This window comes from Anser cygnoides, chromosome 1 (genome assembly GCF_040182565.1).
Source record: "Anser cygnoides isolate HZ-2024a breed goose chromosome 1, Taihu_goose_T2T_genome, whole genome shotgun sequence".
Lineage (NCBI taxonomy): Eukaryota > Metazoa > Chordata > Aves > Anseriformes > Anatidae > Anser > Anser cygnoides.
Genome location: NC_089873.1, coordinates 35216429 through 35230366, shown reverse-complemented (window position 1 = coordinate 35230366; position 13938 = coordinate 35216429). Strand labels below are relative to the sequence as shown.

General features: G+C 35.0%; 1 protein-coding gene across 4 annotated transcripts in view; it reads right to left on the bottom strand.

The window, feature by feature from the left end:
* The window catches only part of SLC16A7 (solute carrier family 16 member 7), an 86920-nt gene that overhangs the window by 15578 nt on the left and 57404 nt on the right, over positions 1 to 13938 (bottom strand). The window lies entirely within an intron of this gene.

The following is a 13938-nucleotide window of genomic DNA, read 5'->3' as shown; positions in this document are numbered from 1 at the left end:
GCAAAAGACCTGTCAGCAATCTCTTTCTTTTCTCATTAAACAAAGACAGCATGAATAGCCAGGACAGGTGTGAGACCACATGAAAAAGATGAGGCAAATCCACACATAGTAGACGATCAACTGTTGGAAAGAGAGGAATGGTAATAAAAAAGATTGTTGAATAATATTGCTAAATTGCAAACTTATTTTCAGTAAAACTATTGATCAAAAACAGAGCATTGCACAGCACTGATAAACTTTTCCAAACATAACCAAGGACAAAAATAAACTCTGTTGTAGTATTTACCCCCAAATAATACCAACTGTAGTATCCATATTCTTTAATACTGTTCCATCAATCCTTCCTTCCTTCTATAAGCCAGGAAAATGAGTCAGACTCTTGTTTGTTTAGGGGGTTAGGGAAGATATTTGCTTTTGGATTTTTTTATTTAGGGGGTGGAGGGTATCCAGAAATGGCAATTTTCATAGCACACAATTCTTTCAGAGAGATAGTTTAGAAATAGTTTAGGAACAAGAAAACTGCATCTCTGTGGATCGCAACTGTGGCAGCAGGACCAGGATTGTAAGTTACAGCTTTTCAGATGACATGCATGCAACATCAGCCTCACTTACAAGATCTGTTAGCTACAGGTCAAATATAGATGTATTAATTTAGGTAGGTAGTGGATGAAGACTCCAGAGGAAAGACAAAGCTGCCTCATGTGTCTGAGCTCTGCACTTTCAAATGACCTAAATCTGGACTGTATTATAAATTGAAAATTATTTTAAACATTAGACTCTCTTTGAGATGTTCTCTTCAAGGTAATGATGTGTATTGACTACAACAGCTCAATTTTTATTTCTATTTTTTGCATATTCTGGTCATTGGTTTAAAATTTGTGTATTTGGGAAATATTGTTTTATAAACCATTATATTAGTTTAAGCTAACTCCATAAGTTATCTAGAAACCCTTCCAACCTGATGAGTAGGTTAAATATTTTCTTGTGACATCTGTGTACATACTTGGTTTTGAGTCTCATAAAATCATGCATATTCATAGAGAAATGTATATGAATCTACATTAAATTCCAGATGTTTGCCCGTCATCATATGTTTTATAGCTATACACAAATTTCACTTCACATTTAACAGCTTGTACAATTACTTAAGCAATGCTCACATGCAGCAGTTACCTTGGTTGTTGTTTTGTTTATTTGTTCGTTTGTTTTGAGAAGCAGCATTAAGCTATTTAAATAATGTATCACTGCCAAAATCATGCTATACATTAACACATGTTAATGCACTAAAGGACTACTGGATCTGTGACTCTCCTGAAGCCTGAAGTAACTACCTAACAGATGTTAAGTCAGGAAGCTCATAAGAATATTTACTCTGATCTCTCCCTTACCACCTACAAACCACTGGCCACATAAGACTGTGTACTCCCTAAACTAAACTTAAGGCCATTATCATAATATGCTAACGGTCCCCTGGCTGTATTTTTGTTTTATATCTATCTGTTTGAAGTAATGACCAGACCCTAAGAAGGAGTAAGATAGCAACCATAACTGTGCCACTCAGGAACAAACACCTTAGAAGAGGATGAAAAAAAAATGGAAGCTTTTCATATTCTTCATCATATGTCAAGGGAAAGATGGCAAAAGCTATTTCAGCTATGTGGGCAGAAATTGGCTCATGCATTTAGGAACTGTTTATGATGCTTATACATCATAAGTTTGTTTGTTGTTGTTTTGTTTGTTGATTTGTTTGTTTCTCCCTAAGGAACAGCTAAGGAACATTATGACTACAGCAAGGCAACATTTACTACTACCATAATTTGACAGGAGGTCAAAATGTTATCAAATAAATATATAATAATAAACATATGCTTGTACATACATAATACAAAGCTTATAATAACATGCCACCTATTTTGATGGCTAAGTAAAACATTTACTTGTCTACTTGTACTGTGGAAAATGTGAGGACAAAGCTGCTTTGACTGGCCTTCAGTGAATACCAGTGAAATATATTGCTTAGAAATAAAATTTATTATTACTTGTAATAGCAGTGGTAGCAATAATCTCTTTTCCTCTCATTTCCAAGTTAAACTTTTCACTCACCATTTAAATCTTCCTTCTTCTGTTAAGCAATACTGTTGTAAATGAAAAGCAACAAAAAAGACTACCTAACTGAATAGATTTTAAAAGCAGATGCCTAAAGAAATAATCACTTCTTTTTTCTCTTAAAAGATGTCTATTGTGTTAATATGTATTAAACAGAACTTGAACAATAGAGTTTTCTTTTTACAGAAATGTATTCCTTGCTTTTTTTTTTTTTTTTTTTTTGTGGAAATGAATACAGAGCTCAAATTATGCACTATACGTTTAATAGTCTCTCTAAGTTGCATTCTGAGACATATACACACACACGCTCATGTACACATGTATTTATTTGCTTTTTCCAGTCCTAGGAAAATATACATATAAAAAATGATCTGAATCTGGCTTATATCTAATATCTCTAAAAGCTTAAAGGATGCAAAACAGATTATAACAATATTTCCACTTCTTATACCTACAGGTAATACCATCAGATCAGTTTGAAGGCCATGAAATAGAATAAAGGAAGATTTACTTGGCATAAAATCTATATCTTGCTCAGCTCTCTGGTAGAGTAACATTTATCAGTCCAAATGTATTAGGTACACTCCATTAATTTATAAGAGGAAGAGAATCTAGGGCATTAGAATTCTTGCTGGCTTCTCTCTTTTCCACCATTTTTTTTTTCTTACTAAAAGGAAAAATAAAATATATTTACCTTAGTTCTCCCCTAAATAGACAGCACTTTCTGTGAGGGATGAAAAGAATGATCTGCTGCTTAAAAATGTAATAACTAGTCAGAACAATTCCAACACGGTTTGTAGCAGTATACTACAGGATCCAACAAGATATTTGTAGCAGTATCAAGCTGCCACAATTATATTTTATTTCAATAATGAAGTCATCCTTGGGTCTTTTCTACATTTATATTCACTGGAGTGACACTTTTTAAAAAGTATATAAAAAGCTAGGTTTTAGAATTTAATTTATTTGTTCTTGGTTGATTTCTTGATGATATAATGAAAGATGCAATTTAAGATAATTCACATCTGTAATTTTTTTCATACACAACCCCTGCATTTATGTTTTTTACTTTCCTACCTGCATTATCTTTAATAGGCAACTAGAGAAGAACCTGTTTTGATATAAATGTAATTTTTAACATAAATTAACAATGTCATACAGTGTTCATAGTGTCATTGACCCAGAGCAATCTGAAATGACTCAGTCTGAACAATCTGACAATCTGACATTTATTCAAATAAAGTGAAATCCTGAAAGAAGCTGAAAATAAATGGAATAATATTTGAAGTTGTACAAATGCAGTATCGTAGATTGCATCCTGTCAAGTCAAATGATTTAAACACACATACATTTTTGGCACCTGCAGAGCATTGCACCAGCTATCCTTCCAGTCTGGCTGTATTTTGTTTCTGTTTCCTACAAGGCTGGAAAACCCAGAGGAGCTCCAAGAATTAAAATGAGGACAAGCTACTTGCTAATATCAGTCAGACTTGTATTTTTTTATTTTTTACTACAGAGAAAATCCACTTTCTGGAGCTGATTTGCTTTGTTTGGCAAAGAGTTTCCAGTATTTTACTAAAGTAGAGTCTTACCTTTCATTTTAAAACTATTCCTTCAACCACAAATGCTTTATGCTAGTACTTAGTACTACTCTTAGAATGTCGTCTCTGTCATTCAGAGGAAAAGCAAGTCAAATTTGATTCTGATACTGTTGAAAATCTGTTCATGAAGGTGGAAAGTGTTTTAAAAATACTTTGTTTTTCTCAAGGTGGACTAACTCAGAATACTGAGCAATCTATGACATTTTTGTTTCTAGTTCAAAAACCTTTGGCTAAATACTATCATTACTCTCATTACTCTTTGGTTTGTATTTAGAGAGGGCTGTAGTGGATAGGTAAAAAAAAAAAAATGGTATGCATGTTAAAAAGTCAGGAAACCTTTGTTGTATTAGATTCTTTATCACATTTGTGGGAATGGTAACTCCTTTTGAACACAGTCTATGTGTCTGTGTAACAGCAACAGAGGTAACATAGTTCAACAATGGCTCTAAAGTTTTCTCTGTAGCTCCTCTATGCGTTTGACAGTATTTTCTTTCTTGTTTCATACAACTGGATGCACTGATTCCATAAAACCAGATAATATAGTAACACTGACAGAAAGCAAAGAGGAAAAAATGTTCTTGCAATAAATAGCACCAAGAAGAAATGGCTAACGCTGATTTCAGGTAGCTGAAGTATGAGTTAAATAGCTCAGCAGCCCAAAGCACTACATGACAGGAAGCAAGCAGTCAATGGCTCAACCATCCACTGCCGTGGTGAGCTTTGCTCATCACTTCCCCATCTCAGACTGTGTTTCCTCAGTGTCATCACCTTATGTCCTGAAAGAACAATGAATTTTATGAAATTTCTATAAATTTGACCTTCAGATATTTTTTAGGACTTTTATAAGAAATACAATAATCATGTGTGTGGTATCCCATAGAAGCCTGGGTGATAGCAGTGTGCCTACAACTTTTCTCAAGTTTATTCCCCCTCAGAAAAAAAAAAAAGAAAAAGGTTACAGAGTACAGAGCTCGTAATTTTGAACTGATGTACTTATTCAATAACATATACATCCAGCTGTAAATATGAGAATTTCCTGAAATATTCAGAAGAAACATAAATAAGTGATGAACACTGCTGGTGCGTACTCCTAATGAACTACTTGTATGTAGAAATTACAGATCCTTGTACTTGTTTTTATTTTGTTTTATTTATTATTTTCGCGGATATATCAGAAGCATTACGTACTTTGATGAAAGCTGTTGACTGGCTTGTAATTTTTTTTCTTGTTTGCCAGGGTACTGAGGTATATGGAGCTACGGACCACATAATTTAGAAAATTTATCTCCAAGTTAATGAATTGCTCTACACATATGAATTTTAAAAAGTTGGAAAAGTACCCATTTTCAATCAAGGGGTAGACATGCTGATTATTATTTAAATGGATATATATCAATGCTTGATATTAATTATCTTTTGTATGCTCTGCTATGTGTTTTTTTTTCATGAAAGGTTCAAAGAGTCAATCACAAAGCTGAAGTCTTGAAGATGATTTATGATTTTTTTTTGAAACTAGCAATATGAAACTTCATCACATTTAATCAGAAATGAGTGTAAATCTGTGTGTTGCTGAACACTGAGCAGTTTTCAGAAACATTTATGGTCACTGACTACCCAAAAGGAAAAAAAAAAAAAAAGTTAAAATTAGTTCTCCAAATTTTGCATTAACATATTTATTTTGAGAGAGGTCAGAAGCACCAAAACATTTCAGCATTTTTTAAAACTTCACTTACATTTGTATTCCTGTTAACTTCAGTATCCCGGAGTAAACTGAAGTAAACTGAAGCACATGGGTAGATATTTGCAAATAAATGAGTTTTCCAACTTGGAAAAAGGAAAGAAACAAGAAAGAAAGGATGGAACAAGCCAATGATAAGATGGAACAAAAGCACCTGTAAGGGAAATGTATTTAAATAGAGACATTGTAACACCAGGCACATACTTCTCACACAGTAGCCTGCATGCTTCTGTAATGCTGATAGCTGGAAATAGAACCAGCGCATGGTAAGTGAATCCCAAACAGTCTTCTCAGAAACCTGTTGTTTTCTTCTCAGAAAACCATTGCAACCAGCTTGTAACTTAGTAAGCAGTAAATGTAATGTAGTGCATCAACATGAACATTAGAAAACTCAATTACAAATGTGAGTCTCCTGGAAGACTTAATGGAAGTTTCCTGTAGAAGAAAAGATGATGAGTTTTTCCAGGGTGGTATTTAACAGCAATCAACTTAGCTCCTCAGTAGCTCATGTACTTTTGTGAATCTAAAGTTAACACATCTTTTTCAAACTTAAAAATGTGCTGGAAATTCCACCTAAATAATACTACTGGTGACATGCACAATGAACCCATGCCACAAAAGGTTATTTCTCCTTCAAATGAAAACAAACAAACAAACAAACAAAGATTTAATCATTTTGCCTCTCAAAAATACGAGATAATAATACTAATACATAAATATTAATAAAAATAATTATCTATAGCAAATAGTTAACATGAAGGTATTAATAATAAACTTCATTAAATTTTTGTCCTTTTTAGGGTTTCAGCAGGAATTTGAGGAGGTACAGAAGTACAGGAATGCTCCAATGGACATATTTAATGGTTTTCTTGCAGAGGTCTTATCTTTGAAATATTATTCATTCATCTCAGTGGCTGCTCCTTCTTTCTCTGTGGATGTTTACAGGTGAAAGACTGTTTACTTTGGTAATAGCTGTGTTTGAGCACTTGTACTAAAAGCAGCATCACCTTTCTGAAAAGATTAAAATAAATCCTATTTAATTTGTCTACTTTCAGGGAGCAAAGGAAAAATAATACCAATCTAAACTGAAGGATAGCATAGTTACACAGTATTTATAGTACCTATATCTCAAAGATATAAACTATTACTAAAAATGCTATGCGCAGATACAGGAACTACATATTCAGATATTCAGACAATATAAAACAAACAAACAAACAACAGCAACAGAAGAGCAGTATTCATCAAGAATTAATCATAAAAATATTAAGAAATAAATATAAACACTTATTTAAGATAAAACTTTAAACCATTTTTCCTCATTTGGTTGTGGGACTCCAAATGGCACAAATGAATTGTTTTCACCTGGGATAATAGAGAGTATTAATCCAATTTAAAAGTATTTTTTTTACCTGGAAACTTCTGAACTCACTAGTGAGTTCAAAGAACTTGAAAATTCGTAACTAAAGGTCAACATGCAGACTTCCGCATGTCAATGCAGATCACAATTCTTAGCAATACAATTTGTCTTTACATTTTGCTACCTGTATGAATCAGATTGCCAGACAAGTTCTGTATATTCTGATGCTACAAAGGGGGTATGATTTTCTGTATTGTTGCAGATCACAACACTGAAAAGAAAGACAGCAATTACAGTATACCATTGTTGCAGCTACAATTATAGCAACTTGAAAGTAAGAGCTATGTTGTTAATTTCAGAGCTAATCACTGAAAAAAAAAAAGAAAGAAAAAAAAACAGTCCTTGTTAATATTTAAATTCTTCACAGATATTTTTGCAAACCATGTTATTAACTTACAAATATATAGTTACAAATATTTCCCTAGATTTTTTATTTCCTCTTTGAGTAACAACTGTCTTTTCTCTCTCTGCATATGTGCATGCACACATGAGCACAATATTCAGAAATGTTCGTTATTCAACACTTTCTATTTATTATTCCCTATTATGATTCATTATTTTTTTATACACTTTCTTAAAAATCACTGGCTACTTTTCCTGAAAACAGAACAAAACTTTGTCATTTGGAAGCCAAGCAGACATCACAGAGAGCAAAAAGTCAAAGCAAACTCTTTCAGAAGACCTTGAACAGGCTATTTAGTAGTTCTTATGAATGTAAGATACATTCTCTGCAACCCAATTCAGTATGTTTTTCAGGTAATGCATTCACTGTGAAAAATCCAACCAACTTCAGTCAAGATTAATATTGCCATTTGGACTTCTCTGTCTTCTTCAAACTGCCCATTGTATTTATATTCATACAATATCCCATTTTCTCCCTACACATCATCCTATGGTTTGTTTTCTTCCAGAACAATATTACGTCTAACTCAACTTTGAAATGATTCCCTACACATCGTAACAGACAATAATACATAATTTCAAACAGAGCACAAGATACATGCTTCCTCTGCCTAGTTCCTTTGTTATCATATTCCTGTCTGGTCTCAATCTTGCACTGTATAATTATATTTGAAACTGAAAATACTCAATCTACTAGCTACGATGTTTCTGTGGACCACTTACTGTGAATTATGAATCATGAGTGGATCATTAAATGTCATTAATGACATCAATGTCAGGAATGTCATATTCAGAATATATGCAATGAGAAGTATAAATCTGGATTTATTTAGAATGGGGAGTCCTGAGAAGTCATCACATGTAGGTCATTGTCGATAATACTGTTAGATTAGTTCCAAATGCATTTGTTATTTAACACATATGTAACACTATATTTAATATATACTTTATATAAAATCTTTCTAAAATATTATTTTACCATTATTTTCATTATAATTGTATTCTTAATAATATCTGATAAAATGCATATGGTGACTTTCAGTGGTAACAGTTTTAAAAGCTTAAAAGTGGGAATTTCCCAAGTTCCTTGATAGCCTGTAAACTAGCTCACGTCTGAAAATTTGTATAAAGTAAATAAATATATCTGAATAATATTTAGGTCACAAAATACTAGGGGAAGGGGGGAAAGGGAAGGGAATTTATTTGTTGTTCAGAGACATTGTACAAAATGGGAACTGGGTGTTCTCATTAGATTTTGGCATCCAAGATATTTAGAGTGTAAATGCAGGAGATAGCAGTATATTAATGGGATCACAACACATGCAGAATTTGCATTTTTCCCACTATTTTGCAAAAGAGGAGACTGAGCAGTCAGGGTAGTGGAGTGGCAGGAGATGGGGTAGAGGCACAACTACATGCAGTTGTCAACTTAAAGTGAGAATACTTTTTTTTTTTTTCCTGTTTTCAGACAAGTGAAAAGTAAGATAGAGAAAACTTAATGAACAATTCCAGAATTTTAGAAGTGTTCCATGGGTTCAGAACACTTTCCAATTCACTTAAAATTTAGACACCCAAAATTATTATTATTTTTTAATAAGAATATTTAGGAAAATATTTTCCAGTCAATAAGTAATTTAAGAATGAGCTCTTTTCTCTCTTAGTTCTTTTTCTCTCATTTCTCCTTATCCTTTTACAGCAAAATATACACACATGACAATAACATTCTACTCAATAGAGCTGAAAGTGAAATCATACCCAAAACGTTAAAAGTCAAGCAGGAAGGGCAGAAGGCCAGCTTGGTTGAGCAAGGATTTTCTTCAAGAGCTTTGGCAGAAAGTGTATGGCATCTGGAAGCAAGGTCAGGCAACATGGGAGGACTACAGGGATGCTGCTCACCATTGTAGAGAGAGAATCTGGACAGCCAAATCTCAATTAGAGTTGAAGCTGGACAGTAGTGTTGGGGACAATAAAAAAGTACTTTTTAAGTATTCTAAAAGGAAAAGGAGGACCAGAGCAAACATTGGTCCGATACTTGATGAGGATGGTCACTTATCAAACAGGGACATAGACAAAGCAGAGACATTTAATGCACTTCTCGCCTGTCTTTCACACCAGTGATGGGCTTTGGGACCCCAGCTGTCCTAAGTTGGAGGACCGTGACTGCGGGAACAGTAAACTCCCAGTTAACCCTGAACTTGTGCAGGATTTGCAGCTCCACCTGGATGCATAGAAGTCCATGGGGCCTAATGGGATTCATCCCAGGGTACTCAGAGGGCTGGCTGATGTCATTGTGGGACCTCTCTCAAATATTCTTCAAAGGTCTTAGAAATCTGGAGAGGTTCCAGTTGACTGGAAGCCATCAAACATAGTTCCAGTTTTCAAGAAAGAAGATCCTGACAATTACAGGCCTGTCAGTCTCACCTCAGTGCCTGGTAAAATTATGGAGAAGATTATTCTGGGAGTTATTGAAAAACACCTAAAGGACAATACAGTTACTGGTCACAGCCAACATGGGCTCACAAGGGGAAGGTCATTTCTAGCAAACTTAATTTCCTTCTATGACAAGATCACCCAGCTAGTTGACCAAAGGAAGCGAGTCAATGTAATCTTTCTGCATTTCAGTAAAGCTTTTGAACTGTCTCTCACAGTATCCCTCTACACAAAATGACCAGAATACAGTTAGATAAAAGCATAATAAGATGGGTGAACAATTATCTGACGGGTCAGGCCCAGAGGGTTCTTGTAAATGGAGTTACATCAGTCTGGCAACCTGTCACCAGTGGGGTTCCCCAGGGCTCCATTTTAGGACCTGTCCTCCTCAATGTTTTCAAAAACGATTTGGGTGAAGGACTTGAAAGTTTTTTTGAGCAAGTTAGTGGACAATACCAAACTGGGTGGAGCTGTTGACTCTGTCAAGGGTTGTGAGGTCTTGCAAAGAGATCTGGACAAATTTGAAAGCTGGGCAATCACTAACAATATGCGGTTTAACAAGAACAACTGCCAGATTCTACACCTGGGAAGGGCAACCCTGGTTATATGTACAGACTGGGAGACAAGATGCTGGAGAGCAGCCCCGCAGAAAGGGATCTGGTGTTTTGATTGACAGCAAGTTGAGCATGAGCCAGCAGTGTGCCCTGGCAGCCAGGAGGGCCAACTGTATCCTGGGGTGCATCAAGAATAGCATTGCTAGCTGGCTGACAGAAGTGATTGTCGTGCTCTGCTCTGTGCTGGTGTGGCCTCACCTCGAGTACGGTGTGCAGTTTGGGGTGCCACAGTATAAGATATTAAAACTATTAGAGAGTGTCCAAAGGAGGGCTACAAAGATGGTGAAGAGTCTGGAGGGGAAGATGTATGAGAAGCCGCTGAAGTCACTTGGATTGCTCAGCCTGGAGGAGACATCACAGAGTGAACATCACAGTCTACACCTTCCTCACAAGGGGGAGTGGAGGGGCAGGTGCCTCTTTTCTCTGGTGACCAGTGGTAGGATCCAAGGGAATGGCTTGAAGCTACTACAGGGGAGGTTCACGCTGGATATCAGGAAAAGGTTTTTCACCGAGAGGGTGGTCGAGCACTGGAACAGGCTCCCCAGGGCAGTGGTCAAGGCACTGAGTCTGCCAGAGTTCAAGACGTGCTTGGACAACGCTCTCAGACATATGACCTGATTTATTTATTTTTTTAATTCTATGGTTCTATGATTCTATGATATACCTGTATATTTTATCTATACATTATATGAGCAGATACCAGTTTATCTTTGCATATTCCCATACCTACCTCACATATGTTTTGTCATCTGATTTGAGTTTGTCATCAGACTCACACTTTTTGATTTCCTTCTACAATAAGAGCTTTGTATAATGTGTCTTTCAAATTTTTAGAAGTTTCCTATGCATATTAGCCATATGCCATTTCTTTCGTGGACTTGTTCAACACATACTCTTTCCACAGACCGCAATCAACCAAAACATGATGACTTCCTTTAATGTGGGGGAAAGTATGCTTTCCCCTATAAAAAGAATATTTCATAAAATATGACCAAGTAAGGAGTGTACGAGTCATGAAAAAATGAGTAGAGGAAGCCTGGGACTTAACAAGTGGAAAAAAGAAGATATTAGCAGGGAGCTGGGCAAAGTTATTTATGGCATTTGCGTTTTGCCTGGACTACAATGGAAACAACATGCATAATGTTGTCTACAAAGTCCCTTCCCTTATAGCAACAGAGAATATATCCCCGTAGACAAGGTTCTCTTAAAATGGGAGGGGCTGGGGAGGTCTAAATCAAGTTTGCTCATATGAATAAGGAATATTTGAGCTCTGCTGCAAGCAGCAACATAAAGTGTCTTTACAATAGCCATCTTACTGCACTTGAAGATAATATTTGTATGGCTTTTGAAACAGTCATATTTCCTTACCTGTTGTGAAGAAATAAAACAACCTAGCACTGGCAGAAACCTTATTCTCTACCAAGTAATGTAAAGCAGCTTAGTTCTAATGATTGTAATGCATCATAAATTCAAAATAAATTAGTGGCCATTAAAATATAGGCTTCCTATGATTTGTATTACAGATGCTGCCTAGGTATCATGTATTCCTGGATCCACCTTTCATCTAAGGTGCTATGCTGATATTTTTCAGCCAGAACATATTAAAATGATCCAGTGAAATACACCTTCCTCTGCAACGATTTAACACATGTGCTTGTGAGAAGAATATTACTTAGGTTTCCTAATAAAATAATTATTTTATTCCTTCAGGAGGAACTATGCTTCTCTAGTAAGTTTTAATACATCTTACTGAAAAGCTATTTCTTAGAAAATTGAGAAAATTGACTTATTTAGGCAGTATGTGTATCTGAACACCCTGTCGTTTTTGTCTGGTTGGTTGGTTGTTTTTTTGTTGTTGTTGTTGTTTTTAATAATATCTGGAGAAATGATCAAGAAGAAATTACATGATCCAGATTTGTTCCTGTCTTAATCCCACCTGCCACTTCAACTGGTTCTGAGTATAGGGTCAAGTGCTGTGCACTCAAGTTACTGTTTATATTTGAGTAAGTAAATATGAAAAGCTTCTGAACCAGAATAGCAATGGATTATATATCTTTGCACACTCTCTGCACAGGTATAAATTCACTGTGTGAAGCACAAAAAATCACTCAAAAATGTATTACCTTTGTGAAATACTATTTGATTTTTAAGGAACAATACATAAATTAGAACTAGCATTGTATGAAACACTCTTACACTTTAACTTCCATTTTATTCCTAAAATGAAATAAAAAATTCCAATCCCAGAATTCTCAGCTGAGTTAAATCTGTTAAAAATCTTCAAATAACTCACTCTGAATTATCTCAAACTTCTTCTGTGGTACTAACTAAAGAAATTAGAAATAAAACTATGCACTATTCCCATGTTCCAGGTCACTCAATAGTATTTTGCATTTCTAAACATTACCAAATCATCTAAAAAAAATGTTGCAGCTCTACAGTTTGTTAACTGCAGCTTAGCGTATGACCAGCTACAGGACTGTATTGCTCATTATTATACATAAAGTCACAAAATGTACAGTGGACATAGCTCTGGGATGAACCCCCATCACATTCTCAGAGGTGTAGTCTTTGTGTAAATCCAGCCAATTGGAAGGAGGGATTTTATTAATTAATTTATTTATTTATTTATTTTGAGATTTTCTGTAAGTTTCTATTACACTATGTGTTAATTAGAAATGATTGTTCAGGCTATCAACAGCTTAAAACCAACTCTCATGTCAACTGTATTCTCACTTGAGAATCATACAGTTTCAGGTCATTACCGCTGGATACTTTGTTACACTGTGGGTTACATCAATAAATATCAGAACAATCCTTACAGTCAGGGTGCCTGATTGCCTACTGCTCAGCCTACTTTGCAATACTGGAACTACACAGAATCCAAATAATTAACATTTATGTTAGGAGAAAGACTCATACTTAAGGTCAAATTGTACTGCGTCCTTGAATTTTTATTTTTTTAATTTATTTATGAAGCAGAGATAAGATTACTGAAAAATAAGTCATACCAAAAATGTTGATCAAATGATTAATAAAGTGAATACTCCCATTTTTTCTTAAATACTATACACCCTCAAAACTAATCTTGTATATTTTATATTTTATTTGGGGGAGAAGAATCATTTATGTATAACGTATTTTTAAGGTTGATATTAATAAAAATGAGATTTTAATAAGTGCCTGTGGGAGCTCTTAAGTCATTGAAGGTACACTGCCAAAAGACATTTATGTCACAAACACCTATACATAAACATATTAGCATATGTTTATATGTTGACTTGAAGCAAGTGAGAAATAAATCTTAACTTTGAACTTCATGAGATCACTTAGGCATTTGAAATTAAGCAGGATTAGCATCATGGAGACCATACTTGGAACAGAGTCCCAGGCAGTTATTTTGCATATCTCTGATAACAGCATAGCATTGTCACTGAAACATGTAACTTATCACTACATATTTTATGTTTTAAGTTTTCCTACTGACTCCTTCTCTCCCCCCCCCCCCCCCCCCCCCCCCGCAATGATTCTAGAGTATCTGGCCATAGATTCAAAAAAGACCTGCAGATTCATCATATCCTGAGCATGAACTAAAGTTCTTTATCAATAATGTATCTATTTACCTAG